This window comes from Carlito syrichta, unplaced genomic scaffold, assembly GCF_000164805.1.
Source record: "Carlito syrichta isolate Samal-C Ts95f unplaced genomic scaffold, Tarsius_syrichta-2.0.1 Scaffold303375, whole genome shotgun sequence".
NCBI lineage: Eukaryota > Metazoa > Chordata > Mammalia > Primates > Tarsiidae > Carlito > Carlito syrichta.
The window spans coordinates 349,334-363,149 of NW_007247471.1; the positions used below are offsets into that span (position 1 = coordinate 349,334).

The 13,816-nt window shown below is 46.2% G+C and overlaps 1 protein-coding gene across 1 annotated transcript in view; it reads left to right on the top strand.

Annotated features, from left to right (window-relative positions):
- Nucleotides 1-13,816, top strand: part of LCLAT1 (lysocardiolipin acyltransferase 1) — a 95,838-nt gene that overhangs the window by 35,644 nt on the left and 46,378 nt on the right. The gene's annotated exons all lie outside the window — the stretch shown is intronic.

Consider the following 13,816-nt stretch of genomic DNA (forward strand, 5'->3'; position numbering starts at 1 on the left):
ATATGTGAGGACAAGGTGAACCTGCTGACATCATCATGCCCATCTGCATGTTTATGTTTTGATGTTTTTGTTATGTAGAAAACCAACTATACTTTTTTTATAGTTCTACATAGTTACATGTTTGTTTATACACATGTCCATACAAATAAACACACACGAAGAAGATGGAACTATCCAGAAACACATGGAAGTGTCGATTTTACAAGAGCAATTTAAAGCCCGAGTCACAAGCAGAAGAACCTTGTTGTACATTTCTGCTCTCCACTCTGTTTTTTGGTAGCCATCTTGTATAATAGGGATACCTGTGACAAATTGTCACCTTCCTATGATAATTGCTGCATTATCATGAAAGTGCTTGTGCCCAACTGGAAGGGTCTTGAACCCTTATTCAAGAAAAGGTGTGAAGTTCTTCTTTTTGTAAATGGCATTCCTGTCGCTCCCCTAGGGTTTCATGTGCTTTAAGATAATAAATGTAATCTGCAGAGATGAAGCTTCTTTGAACCAAGTACCCATGATTTTAAAGACAAGGGCACAAAATCCCTTAAATCCTGTCGCCCCTGTTAGTTCGGCTGCTTTTGGACTTCTGGGGCTACGACAAATACATTGTGAATTTGAATTTGAGAATGTGTGGTCGTGATGCATGAACTAGTGAGTGCCCATCCCACCCCAGAAGCTCCTGGAGGATACCGCTCCACACTGTAGGATGTGGTGGAAAGGCTCCAGGTAGGTGTGCTTTTGCATGTGACACTGTGTACAGGGCGTCTGACTTGGACTCTCCCTCCGCACTCAGCAGTCCTCTGTGTTGTATCTGGGGGCCTCTTTAGAGCATTCCTGATGTCATGGAGCACATTCATCTACGAGGCTTCTGGGGTGACAGACGCGTGCCTCCGGGTCTCAGCTTCTGCTGATCAAGACCTGCGGGAGTGTGGGCAGGAGAGCCGGGAGGTTATTTCATAGTGGGAAAGAATGCGTCTGTAGAGCACTCTCTTGAAATCTGGAAACTACTTCAGTAGCCAGCTGACTTATAGCTTTGGTGACTGTGGGTCACTTAGTCATCACTCAGCACCACTCAGCAGCCAGAGGATGTAATTTTTCCTGTCGGAGCTGGCAACTGACTCCCTGTATATCAGGAAAAAGAAAGAAACACAGATGATTCCTCTTGTTGTAGGTAGAAAATCACATGCGATTCTGTTTACTTCAGTTAGAAACATAGAATAGGACTTGTATGCTACGATAATAATAAAAATAAGTAACAGGACGGGAATGATTAATAGTAACATCAGGTGACATTAGTTGAGCGCTTTCTAAGAATCAGGCATGATGTTAAGTGTCTTCTACACCAATGGTCCATGAATCACTCCTCGAAACAACCCTTCCCAGTAGCCCATCATTACTCATGCTTAACTCATACCACAGACCCAAAGCAGGAGTGGTGGTGCAGGCCCTCCACACGGTGGTCGGGAGGCAATCTAACCGTGCCACACATAGTCTTGCTACCATAACTTGTTGCCTCTTGTATTATTAGTGTGATTTTAGTGAACAAAGTCGCCAGAGTCATAAGGCACCTTTACCACTAGTGAGCTGGATGATTTTCTTCAAGATAGAATTTAAAAGGAAGCAAAAGAGAGGTGGTGTGGCCAGATCACAGAGGATGGCGGGTAGTCGTGCTCCTGAGTTGGTGGGAGAGGCAGAGCGAGGAGGCAGGCCGGGAACTGAGGACAGCGGGACTGGGGTGTCAGTGACTAGAGAGAAGGTATGTCCTTAAGGATGGGAGTGAAACGGTCCTTGGTGGACATTGCTGGAGGACCCTTGAGCCAAGGGGCCTGAGACTGGACAGGATAGCAAAGCCTCTGATGCCGAGGCCTCGAGATCTGCTCTGACAAGAGAGTATGTGCCAAGGAAGCTTCTGTTTGAATAAATGGCCTTGGGGAGTAAGTCTTGCTGTGCAGTCCTGGACTCCTGTGACCCACAAGGACTGTGGGTGACGTGGCTGCTGTCCTGGGACCTCAGCGCTGCTGCTTCTGCCAGGTGCTGGCACACATCAGGACGACTTGTCAGAAGTGCTCAGGAGGGACAAGTAGGACGAGGGGAGTGACTTCTGCGCTGGAGAGTAGATGTCATGAGAGTTAAGAACGCTTGGAAAACACGCTTACCCAAAGTAGAACACTGACCATGTGGCATTGCACAGATGTGTTGTCTCTGGGATAGTAACTGCTGAGAGCTCACACTTAGTACCTGGTTTCCCCAGCCATGCACTTCTCTGTGCTCCTGCTGGATCCTGAGCCTTGGAGGGTAGGAAGTGCTCACAGGTCAAACAGATTCAGTCAGGGCCAGTCGAGTTGAATGTCTTTTCCTTTCATCTAAAAACGAAGCCAGCTCAGTATCCTAGCAAACTCTTCCTAGGGTGTTGTAGATTACCCTGGTTGGTGTTTTTTATAGAGGATTTATTTTCTGTGTACCTCTAATCATGGAGGCTTTTACTGTGTGATTATATAATTTCTTGTAGTATTAGAATAACTGAAATCCAAAAGGAAGTTCCTAATTTAGAGGAAAGAGGCTTTCGCCTGAGCAGTCTCTTGGTTTTTTAGTTACACAGCTATAACGAATGTATCACACTGTTTAAAAACCTTTCAGTCAGTGCATCACAGATTTTTTGTATCCATTGTCATCTCCAGTGCTCCATCATTTTTAACAATAATAGCTTAACTCTTGTTTCAAACAGATAATGATTTGGTCCACTCATTATTTGATTTTGTTCTATATTTTGTAAGCCATTTACTGAGTTGCAACCATGCAATAATTATTTTAACCATGAGATAGCATGTGTGTGTACATTTGAAATACCTTGAAATTAGGTCAGAGTCGGAAATGAGGATAAAACACTGGGTATTTGCTCTACGGCATGACCTATGTAAGATATGACCTTGTCTTCAAAGAGTTTATAGTCTTCGTGAAGGGCAGGAATGATTCCCATGAAGGATCAGACAGTGCAGTTCAGTGCTGAATTTATGGTGTGTAGTGTGTAGACACTTTGCTGAATAATTACAGAGTGTTCCCTAAAGAGAGCTCACGTGAAGCTTCTTGAAGAAGCCTGAATTTCCTTGCATGTTAGAGATTGTATGTGATTTGGATGAGGCTGACTGATGGGGAATGGGGGCAGGGCCTGTGTGAGGGCCACGTGGGCCTGGGCATTGGTGGACGGATCATTGATGGAGCTGAGACTGGGTTTGTGAAGCCCAGGCGGTGCTGAAGAGAAGGCAGTGTAGAGTCATGCTTAGTACAGGCTGAACTCAGCCCCCAGGTAGTCACATTTTAGTTTGTTTATTTCTAGATTTAGCCACTCAAGCAAACCAGCTCATGTATTAAAATGTATCTATATGATGATTTAGAGTATTGTTAGGTTTTAAATCAAATGTTTTTGAATTCAAAGTAAAACATTTCATATTTCCATCTATATTTGACTATTGGCTTGAATTCTCAATAGGAAGGAGTGAAGCATGTCATCTTCCCACTGTTCCGAGGGATACAGAATTACCCACTAAAGAAAAATGAAATTTCCACGAGGTCATTTGGGTCCGCATGCCCAAACGGCACTCTACCGCCTGTGTCTAGGGAGAGAAAGTTGCTGATTGACTCTGGATCACATACATAGACCTGGCCATCCTGTTTTGGCTCCTTTTGGGCCATGGCAGCTCTTGCTTGCCCTGGGAAAGTTGTGGCTCCCAGCACAAGTCTCACCCAGTCACCTTCAGCAGCCCCAAGAGAACACCTTATATGTCCGTTCCCCTGAGAGCATAACCACCTGTGGGCAGTGGGGTCTGTTTACTGCCTGTGGTGGGAGCTAAGGGTGGCCGTTGAGTTGCACTTGTGGGGCTCACACCGCATTCACCATGGAGGGGTGCACTCCAGCGGCTCCTCCCAACAGCCAGCATGTGGAAGGAGTGAGGAAGGAAGGCAGGCAAGCCCTTGGAATGCTGGGTACATCACATGCCATGCACACCGACCTCTGCATGTGGTTTTTTATTGCTGGAAACTGAAATGGATAAGACCTTTCCCTTACATTGACAACGATGTCATTGTACAGTAGTCCTTTGACGTTTGCTGGAATATCTTCTCAGACCTTTTCCGTTTCCCCAGATGTGCTCATATCTTGGTAGCTTAGTGGTTGACTTTCTTTTCAGGTTTGAGAACAAATCTGTTGTCTGTTTATGGTGACAAAGTACAGCAAAACCTAAATAAGATTCGGATACTGACCAGTAAGGAAATACACAGACCCCCCAAGTGACCTGGTGACTTACAAATTGCAGAACGGAAATTGTTCAGATCTGCCATAGCAGACTGGTACACAGCCATGTGCCAAGGGCTTTTGGGGCTGCTTCCTGTCGAATCCCAAGTGCCCTGTGCAGCCTTGGACCGGAGGGAGTTTGTATTGTTCTTTGTTCATTCTAGTGCTCTGCTCCCCAGCACCCCCCCCCCCAAAAAAAAACCCAGCTCCTCCTCTAGGACAGATCTTGTCACTGTGTTCAGTGAAAAAAGTCATGACAGCCTTGAAGAATGGTGAAAGCCCTGTGTCGGTACATAGAAACGGCCACCTGACACTTACGGGCACTGACTTTGTGCCAGGCATACAGTTGTGCACGTGTTTCTTTACCTTCCCAAGCAGTGAACTCAAACACGGTAATTTTTCAAAACACCGATACTCAAGTGCAAACTCAGACCTGCTGAGTTTGGTGCCTGGGCCAACCTCTGGCCCCAAACCGCCCTCCTTGCAGTTGCTAGGTTCTCCTCCCCCGCCAGGCGGCCCACGTCAGCACCTCACCCAGAGACATGGTTCTGCGGATGGAGGTGCTGTCACTTAAACCCAAGTCTCTCTGCTGCTGAAGCCCATGTTTTTTCCACCATGTAATAAATTTAGTTATTCAAATGCTGCATGGATTTGTGCTTTGTAGGTTTTTTCCTTTTTTTCCTCTCTCTTTCGAAGACTTCTCCCTGGTGTCTTTGGCTCCACTATGAGTTTATCTGCCCCTTGAATGTCTTTGTTCCCCCCAGGGTTGTCCTAGGAACAAAGGAAGCTTTGTTCTGTCTGGGTGTGTTACTCAGGTTTGTGGCTTAAGTTATTACCAAGTACTTAGGACTCCCGAATTTGAATCCCAAGTCCAGAAGGCCTTTCCTGGTTCAGAGCCAGACATGTGCCCTTTACCCCTGGAGGTTCTGCAGATGCTTGACCTTTAGTATGTCCAAGACTGAACTTGGCATTTCTCCCTGCACAGCATCTTCCTGAGCCGTGGGACTGATGAGAATGACAGCAGTGGCAGGCATGACTTGGGCACTTATGTGCCAGGGCAATCCTGAATGCGTCACCTGAGTTGGTTCCTCCAACTCTGGGGGAAGTGTTAACCTCCATTGTACTGAGGTACAGAGAAGTGAAAGAACTGTCCACAATCCCTCAGCTTTCAAGGGCAGAGCTAGAGTCTGGCTGCAGAGCCTTGGAGCCACTGGGTGTCATGGACTCGGCCGTCACACCGGAAGCCAAGGGTCCTTCCTGGCTCACCCCCTCTGCCTTTCCCACAGGCAGGGAAATCCCAGACAAGGTTTTTCCTTCTGCCTCCATTCTCAGTGCCATACTGGCCTGGGCATCTTACGTATGCTGTGAGTTCTCCTGCAGCTGCTCAGCTGGTCTTCCCAGTTCTGGCTTTGCCTTAACTCGTCTTTCTCCACATGGTAGCTAAGAGTCTAGGCTTTTTCTAATGAAGATGGCCAACCTGGGTTGGAATCCCAACTTCACCAAGATTAGCTATCACGAATCATAGGTCACTCAGCAGGTCTCTGTTTCATCATCTGTAAAATGAGAATAACAACAGTTCTTACTTTATATGACTTCTTAGGACTCTTGGGGGAGGATTCAGTGAAGGTGTGAACATAAAGTACTCAACACAGTGCCTGGAAAATAGTAAGCGCTTAGTAAATGTTGCAGCACAAGTCCGATAGTGTCAGTACCCAGCTGAGACCCTCCCTGGGCTTCACAGTATTCCACGGTGAAGTCTGCTATGCGACTTCCCAGCATCTCCGTGACCCCCTCTGTGGGCTGATCTCTCCCTCCCAGGTTGAACTGCAGTCCTTTCCCACAGAGCACAGGGCCCTCGGCTCTCTTCAGGGTGGCCCTACCGCCTCCTCCCCAGCCTTACATGTTGCCTTAGGTATGTTTCACCTAAAGATGCTGGCGAGGATTCTGGCCACAGCAATGTACAACGTCCTCTTTTTCACACCCATCTGATTAGTACCATACCCTGCAACCTTCAGTCCAGAGATCAGACACGTAACAGATGTTAATTGTGTGGGACCCCGTTGTGGCCACAGAGGTGAGATTTGTGGCAGTGGTGAGATCTGGAGCAGGTGCACAGCACATGGTAGCAATCTGAAGACATGCTCCTCTTTTTTGAACTGCAGAAGGAACTACAAGGGAGGGAATTTAAAAATTTTTTTTAGATTATGTGTATTATTAGAAAAGAGTATGGAAACATGTTGTTTGAAACTTAAATGAATAAGAGCTTCATTTGATATGTAAAGTTCAGCTGGAAGTGTGGTCCTTAGTTACATGTCTCTCTCCCCCTGGTTTCTTAGTATCTCTGCTCAGCGAGTTTCAGACTTCAAGTGGTGCTGGGAGATGACCCAGCAGCCTCAAGTCTCCGCAGCAGCCAACTTCAGTAGGAGAGCAGTTTGGTCTGGGGTTCTAGACTGCCTGACACCAGCTAGCTATAATAAAGGCCTGCTGTTGTGTAAGGTAGGCCTGGGGTAGAGTGACTGCATGTCTTATGACAACATCCATGGAAAAATTCTCAAGATACATGTTCTGTTATTAGATTATCATTTTCATAAACGAGTGAAAGTTATATACGTTATATTTTACTCATTCAGAGGCATGTCTGTGCCCAAGTGTTGGTGTCCTGTTATAAAGTGTATACTGTTTTTTAAGAGTAGCACACTGAAAATGCTAATAATGCTGACATCTACACATTGTGTTTATTTTAAAATTCAGAATTGTGGAAGAAGTGGTTGTAAGTAAAATTTGTGGACTTGCCTTTGAGTGCTCACTTTCTATTGACACTACTCTGACTGTAAAGAATATTGTCACATACATTGAGATGCTCTGGCAGCTCCGGGGTGGGGGTGCTGTGGGAGCTGGGAGGCAGCAGAGGCGGGCAGCTGCACTCATGGTCCTTAACTCACCGGGAGGCAGGTGCGCGCTGCTGCATGTCCTGAGCCTGCTCCTGGAAGCACAGTGTTTAAGGCTTCAGGTGAGTGTGTACAATGTATGTAACAGTATGTTTCAGCTTCCTGTTCATATGAAAATCAAAATCTGTTCTTAGAAAAGATGAGATTTGGGCCCAGATCTAAACCTGTGGACCTCGGAATCCAGAAATTCATCTTAACAGGAGCTTATTGTGCATGCCTTCTGGTTTTATAGTCTATAATTTCATCGTGAATGTATCCTGTTTCTTTTTTGGGTTTGTCCAAAAAAGGCTTGCCTTGTTTCTTCTTTATTCTGGACCTGTGTTCATTTCGTTATTTATAAAGGTCGTGCCATTTCTCTTTTAGTCTTACAGATTTTTTTCTTCTTTATTCAAAACATCTTTCTGCATTTTCCCAGTTCTTAGGACCCTTTGTTGCATTTTTTCATCATCAGTCAATGTTTTGTTTTGAGTGTTACAAAGTCACATTAATGCAGTACTGACCATGCTGGGGTTGTGTGTGCACGTGTGCAAAACCAAATTCAAGGGCCTTACTTTTTGTGGTTTTTAATTATAGATTTAAGGGGTCCATGCACAGGCTTGTGACATGGGCATATTGCAAGACAGCGAGGTTGGGGCGATGTGGAACCCACCACCCAGATGGTGCATGTGGTACCCAGAGGCAGCTTTTCAGTTCTCCTCCCCCTTAGAAGTCCCCAGTGTCTATGTTCCCATCCTCACATCCGTGTGGACCCAGTGCTTAGCTCCTGCTTACAAGTGAGAGCATGCGGCATTTGGTTTTGTTTCTGCATTAGTTTGCTTTCCAGCTGCACCCATGTTGCTTCAAAGGCCATGCCCTCATTCTTTTTTCTGACTGCAGAATGTTCTGTAGTGTATATGAACCACACTTTCTTTATCAGATCTACCGTTGATGGGTACCTAGGGTGCTTCCGTGTCTCCACTATTGTTACGAATGTTGGTAGGATGATTTCTGTTTCTTTGGGTATATACCCAATAATGGATTGCTGGGTTCCTGTGCCTCACATCTTAAAAATAAATTCTGTTAAAAAAATTCCCACAAGCACTTGAAACTACATACAGAAATCATTTACTTAGTTTTGAAAATTGTGTGAACTGCTCTCTAAATGAAAGCTGTTTTCTCCATTTTATTTTACATAGATTATATTGTTATATGTTATATATAAGATTTTCATATCTCTATATTATGCAGCCCTGCAATATATTCGTGTACATATTTGTCCTATAGGCAGCTGACTGCTAAGAGCGCCTCAGTTCACTTTGTCCTGAAATCTGGGCTGAGCAGGACTAGCCCGAGTACAGCGTTCTGGATCTGGCTCCTGTGTTCTGCGTGAAGTGCAGGGTACAGTGAGGATGGCAGTGATTCTCCGACCCATGTTCTCCCCTCATGAGGTTAGCGGGAGGCAGCCCACATGTCCTCAGGACTCCACGCCCTCTTCACCAGCATGTGACACTTGACCATATGGGCCAGTTTCAAGGATGCCCCTTTTGGGGAATCTGTCCGCAAATGCGGGTATGCACAACATGCACGCTTTAGTGTTTTATTTTGTGACAATTAGTAACAAACCCAAGTAATTTCACTGTGGCTCACTCCTCTCTTTTCCATAGGGATTGACAATTGAAAGAGGAACTAAAATAAAACCATGAATTCACATCTGTCCCTCAGTCTTTGCTTTATGAAAAACCTTTTCCAGATATAGTTTTATTTGGTTGTAATAGACCAACAAACAGCAGTCTGCAATGTACTGCATTCTTTTCATTCTGTTATTTTACTTGGAAGAATCGCTGTCTTTTGTCCCTTGGCAATTGTTTCCTGCTATTGTCCTGGCCAGGACCCATCCCGAGCGCTCATGGCGCAGGCCTAGCTGCTGGCTGAAGTGCTCTGGACAGGTCCCCGTGCACTATTCTGTTGGCATTCATCTGTGATGCCCTGCTGTTTATCATGTAGTGGATACAGCTTGTCTTCAAGTCATCTACAGCCTACGGGCATGTGTGGATAGCCAGGTGTGTCAGTGGGAAACGCCACAGTCTCAGGAGGTGGGTGTGAGAAATGGGTATGGAGGGTTGCCCATCTTGTCTTCAGGACCATGCCACTGTCTCGGAAGTGGTAGCCCTTATCTCCACAGACACTCAGTTCCCTGGGTAATTTTGGACTGTAGAAATGTCATCTGAAAGTAGTTTGGGATTCCACATAGAAACCCAGGCAAAACTTTGGAGATTGTTGTGCGAAAGTTTACAAATCCTGTAGTTTACAAATTTGTAGTTGATTCAGGACTCATGCCTTCCCTGTTTTCTCATAGAATTTTAAGTGGCCTTTAGAGAAGATAAAATAAGTTAAATGTAGCCCAGCGTGCTAGAGTCAGGTACCAGGGTGTGGGGCCCAGGGCTGGAAGGGGCATGTTTCTGTCCACGCTGAGGAGAGCGCTCTGGAAGTCGGGCACGTGGGCCTCCTGTGTTTTTCTCATTGCATGAAGTCTTGGTGATTCACAGGGCAGTGAGTTGACATGTGCAGAAGAGCAAGTGTCTGTTCCTTTCCTGGGCACGGTTATCCCTCCCCTGGGTAGCACATTTGACTGCATTCAGCTATCCAGCACTCTTCAAAGCTGGGCAACAAACCCTCCCTATGTTTGCAGGCTGATGTGAGATGGTCTAAGTGGAGTGCGGAGCTCATGCCTGTATCCCAGTGACTTTGGAGACTGAGTGGGACGATCACTTGAGCCCAAGGAGTTCGAGGCCAGTCTGGGTGATACAGTGAGACCCCGTCATTACAAAATAATAATAAAAAAAAGATCAACTTGGCCATGGTAGACTTCTAGGTAGAAAGGAAATTCATCCTCTTCCAGGTATGAGTACATTGAAATGACCCAATCTGTAATCCATTTTAAATGGAATGGAACACTTTGTTCTCGGCCACAAATCTACTTGTTTTCATTGAGAACGGTGTCTTAATGACCACAGCAAGATCATAATGTTAAATATGAATGAAGTTTCTGAATAGTGGACCAGTTGATTTTAGTTATAGAAATTGTTAATAACCTTTATGATCAGTAAAAAGTGTCTCTACCATGTTGGCTCCATTTTTTTGTGTCCTTAGTTATTCAAGTCAACTGTGACCACTCATACATAACTAAATTGGTTTAAATGAAGGCTTATTTTTTAACCCTTTAGGGATGTTATGAAACACTGGGGCCTTTGTTTAGACTTTTTAGACAAGTAGAGTTTAGACAAAGAGAAACACATTATAAAATCTTGTCCTGTGCATGTTATGTTTATGTGTAAATATTCTAAAGAAAATATCTGTGTTGTAAGTTTACATAACCTGAGTCTCAGGTAAGACCTGTATCTTACGGTTAACATCACGTGGCCGAGGCACATGGTGACAATGTCAGAAGAAAACCATCTGATGAACACAGCCCCCTGCCCGCGTTTGGAAAGCCGGTGTGTGGCCCCATACAGAGCAGAGAAAGGCCCTGGTGGCTGCCGGAGCAAGAGAGAACTGGGAAACTGACCTGTGGAGGGGATCTGAAGACTGCCAGGGTTCGAGCTGGTAGAATTTGGGAGAGAACAGTTGGGCTGGGCACTCGGCTCGGAGACTTGGGGTGCAGTCAGGGCTGCGCTGAAGAGGGTGTCTTGCTTGTCCTGTAGTCTCACCTCTCCCAGACCAGGAGGAAAGGAGTTGGAACTGGGGGACTCGTGAGAGTGTTCATGACTTCATGAAGATTCCCAGCCCAGTGAGTTCATACTCTTCATATTCTGAGAAGTGTATTATCTTCTAAGGAGTTCACTGATAAAATAAGACCTGTCAGCTTTTTCGTCATCATAGCCATCCCCAAGTGCAATCTTGTTTGGGGATTTCTCTGCTAAGTATGTCCAGTTTACAGGAGACTCCATGTAAGCACAGATGCCTTAGGCTTCCCTCCGTGACCCTTGAGTGAGGTGTTTAGAGACTAGATGGTAGTGTAGTGGAGAGAGTCTGGTTTACCCCAGTTACAAAGAGGCTTTCTAGGAAGGAATCACTGGAGGAGTGTCTCATTTAGGTCTTGACATATGGTTTTGAGACTTAAAAAATCTTGCCTTCTCTGTGTATGGCTGTCAGTCTTCATAATTTTATATCTGCAAATGTCGATTTGGTCTGAATCAAACTTTTCGAGCAGTGGTTAGCCTGTTTGCAAGGTCAGATACTCACAGACGTTAATGGATACACATTCTCAAAGACGTCAGCAACTTATCTGGATTTTGACTGCCAATAATATCTTTGGATGTGAGCCTGAGAAGAGTCCTTTGAGTGCAGCAGTGGTCGTATATTGGTGACTGTAGAGACAGCTCCCTGGGAATGGGGGTGACAGAGCCACATGGGCATGGAGTGAAGTGGGGGAGTGGACACAGAAGCCCAGGTGACTGCTGCAGGTCTGCTGGTGAAGTGAGGGCTAGAGTTGTCAGCCAGACGGGAGTGCACAGCGAATTGGGTGTTTTTAAAGGCCCAGAAGATGGGGTAGAGGGCAAGCTGGAGGTGTAGCCTTTCCTGAGAAGTCAGGAGGCAGCGGGAACAGAAGGAGTGCAGAGAGAATTCCTCGCTGTTGGAGGCCCGGGCAAGGTTGGGCACGCATCTTTCGGCTTGGGGAGCAGTGATGAGAGGGTGAGGGGTGCTGTTCTGTTCTGGAAGGCTGTGTTCTCTGTCGGGTGAGAGGCCACTTGAGGATGCAGGTGGGTGGTAGGGGATGGAGGTGACTCAGGAGTATCTGGAGTAGTTGTGGTAGGTGAGGAATCTGCCCAGAGCCTAGGAAAGCATCGCCCGGCTGCCCACCTGCAGACTGCGATCCCAGGTGGGCCCCGCCTCCTCGGAAGCCAGTCCTGCATGGCTGCCTCACATCCCTCCTAGGGGCCATAGCCACCACCTGCAGTGCTCCCAGCCTTCTGCTTCTCATGGAAGCTCAGGAAGACCGTTCCTAGTTTCTTCTGCTGGAAGGCCTCTCAGCCCCTCTCCAGTCTTCTACAGCCTTTCTGGCACGTGTCCAAAGAAAAGGAGATGAGGACGTCAGAGAGACATCACCCCACATTCGCTGCAGTGCTGATCTGAATACAAGGACATGGACTCAGCCTGAGTGGCCTTCCATGGGTGGTGGGTGGAAAAGGCACAGGGGAGTGCCATGCAGCCACAACGAGAATGAAGTCCTGTCGTTCATGGCAGCATGGAGGGTCTGGAGGACACTGTGCTAAGTGAAACAAGCCAGGCACAGAGAGGAACACAGCATGTGCTCACCTACACGTGGAGGCTTAGGGAGTGGGCCTCCCAAGGGGAGAGTGCATGACTGTTTCCAGAGGCTGGGAAGGGATGGGGTACAACCGCAGGAGCACTAGTGAACACAGAAGTCAACTAGATGGGAGGAATGACCACTGTGACCATAACTTACAGCGGTCTGTTGTGTATCTGGAGAGCGAATTTTGAATGTTCCCTGTCCAAGGAAGTGATCGGTGTCTGAGTTGATGATATGCTAATTGCCCTCATGTAGTTGGTTTTTATACATATATTGAAATATACATATTTCACAGTTTATACATATATTGAAATATCACACTACACTCCCAAATAAGAACAATCCCAAATAAGAACAATTATTGTGTCAAAATAATAAAGGCACATGCAATCACATGATTTGAGTGTATTTTATCTTCTTGATTATGAAGACTATTTGGCGAATATTCGCGTAATTGAGGAATCTTCTTTTCTGCAGAGGGAGCTTCCTTTACGCAGTGTCAGAGGTGTGTGCCGTACCTGCATTTGGTTGTGCTAGATGGGGTGGCATACGGTGTTAAGTGCTTGACTGAAGTTCATTTTCTTAGCCAGGAGAAGCTTGCTCCACACCAGTCCTGACTGTTCCAGCTTCGCTCAAGACGCGGCTTTCACTCGGTCTTTTCTGACAGCTGCGGCGCTAAGGCCGTATGGCTGCAAGCCAGGCTCCTCTCTGCATTCCTCCCCACAGCCTAGTCTTCCTTTGAAGATGTCTGCTCACTTCTCACTCAGTGACTCACTGTGCTTTGGTGAAGGCACTTTGGGTACCATCTGCAGTGTCTTATGCCGCTGACCCTCCAGGGTTTGTCTGGGAGAGGAGAACTCAGGATGAAACAGCAGTGAGGCCACTCTTGCAGATGACAGGGATGTCAGATGTCCAGAACGTGGCAGGCTGCCTGAGAAGTCCTGACTGCCCTGCAGCCTTCGAGTCCTGCTGGCTGGCAGCTTGGAGCAGTTCCATAAGCTGAAGCTGACTGCTGTTCTCTTACGAAGGCCATCCTCTTTCATGTCTTCAGAATTTCTAATAGTTCAGATCTTTGTAGCCTGCCGACCACTTTTCCTGCTCTGTGAACCAGTTCCTCTTATTTTATACTCTAATGAGCTCTTTGGTGTTTGTATCTCAAGTGTTGGCCCACAGAAATTTAAGGTAAGCTAAATTAACCAGCATGTATAGCTTGCTATTTACTGGGTATTAGTTTAAAAGGATGTTATTGTGGCTTATTGTTAAAATAAAACTCAGTATTTAGTTTTTTTTTTT